Below are 1,710 nucleotides of genomic sequence, written 5' to 3' on the forward strand. Positions count from 1 at the left end.
GCTTTCAGTATATCTTTAGGAAAAAGATACATAAATATGTTAAGGACATCAGTTCTATCATACGGATTGCTGTACAACCCTCAACTACTGCAACAATGTTCTCTCTCTAGAAGTACAAAAGGGTTTTGCTGTGCTGAAAAGAGAAATGCAGTACTTGCTTCAGCAGCACATATACTAAAATTAGAACGATACAGAGAAGATTAGCATGGCTCCTGCACAAGGATGACATGCAAATTCAAGAAGCATTCCATATTTTAAAAAAGAGAGAGAAAAATGCATTGAAACAATAACAGTAAAAATTGATGGCTGTGGAGTTTTCCTAAAATCAAAATGTAATATAATTAAGAAAGCTAAGCCAAAGGCTAAACATGATTGAAATTGTAGCTAATATTTTCACTGAAAAGAGATCTATATTTACCAGATGGCTTTTGCTTTCATTGAGTATAGGTTGTCATTCATATTACATTAGATATATTTTAGAATAAACTAAAGATGATGTTTGCCCATATGTCTAGCAAATCAAGCCCACTTACCAGTACTGGCCATAGACATTGCAATCTGGTTCTGCCAATGTAAACCCATCAGGGAAAATGAATTTCCCCTAAAAGCCTCAGGAGACAGTATGATATGTCCTACTCATAGTTTCCTTGGAAACACTTTATTATCTATTTTAAGTACTTTTCATACATGTCTTGTCATTAGCTGACTATTCCATTAGAGGAAACATTCATGGATTTCAATAGATATGTCTATACTTAGAAAAATGTGGAATTGAGTATATCCCTATTTAAAAATATATATCTGTTTTTGAGATTATAATTTGCATATTTCTACCTTCAAACCCTCCCACATATCCATCGACATTCTCCTTCCAACTCATGTTATTCAATTCAATTTAATGTTATTCATTGTTATTATATATATGCATATAAATATATGCATATGTATACATGTATATATGTGTATATGCACATATGTATATGCATTATAAATATATTCCTAAGTATGAGCTGTTCAGTATATATGTTACTTGTATGCATCTTTATTTTTTAGAAAATATAATACATATAGTGTGGGCCAGTGGTCTGTTCAGGCATCCTAGGCCCAGTCAAGTAATAGGCCTAGAACCCTGGAGCCCCAGTGGGCAGTTTCTGCCTGCAAGGGGTGGAAGGACTTCAGCTATAACTCCTGAGTCCTTGGTTCCTGTTGCGGTTACAACCTCTCACAGCTGCCCCCGCAGCAGATGTGTGCTCTGTCATGTAGACAATGCCCCAAGCTCCCAGCATTCTAGCTGAACCCTACCCCAAGTCATCTGACCACAGCCAGACATGGCCCACCCCACAGCCACATAGCCATGCCTCACACAATAATATAAGGGACAGTTCACCCCTACCTTCTCTCTTGACTTCTTTCTCTCTCTTGCTCCTTGTTCTCTCTCTTGCCATCTTGCTCTCTCGCTTTCTTTCTTCCTCTCTTGCTCTTTGTTCTCTCTTTTGCTCTCTTGTTTTCTTCCTCTCCTTTCTCGCTCTTTCTCCTTCTCCTTTCCTTCCCCTCCTTTCTTTCTCTCTACATGACTGGTCTATTTTCTCTTTCCTATAATAAAATATCTCACTTATGTATTGCCTCCTGTTAACTAACTTACATGCCATGGAGCCACAGGCATCAGCAGCAGAGAGCCCCAGTCCTCAGCAGAGAGAGACACATTGGCCC

The 1,710-nt window shown here is 38.1% G+C and overlaps 1 non-coding gene across 1 annotated transcript; it reads left to right on the forward strand.

The window, feature by feature from the left end:
* Positions 1–150: 150 nt before the first annotated feature.
* LOC116095171 lies at positions 151–257 on the forward strand. Its single transcript, XR_004120493.1, has one exon. It is a non-coding gene; the product is annotated as a U6 spliceosomal RNA (small nuclear RNA).
* Positions 258–1,710: the final 1,453 nt, after the last annotated feature.

Source organism: Mastomys coucha, unplaced genomic scaffold, assembly GCF_008632895.1.
Source record: "Mastomys coucha isolate ucsf_1 unplaced genomic scaffold, UCSF_Mcou_1 pScaffold17, whole genome shotgun sequence".
In the NCBI taxonomy this organism is placed as follows: domain Eukaryota; kingdom Metazoa; phylum Chordata; class Mammalia; order Rodentia; family Muridae; genus Mastomys; species Mastomys coucha.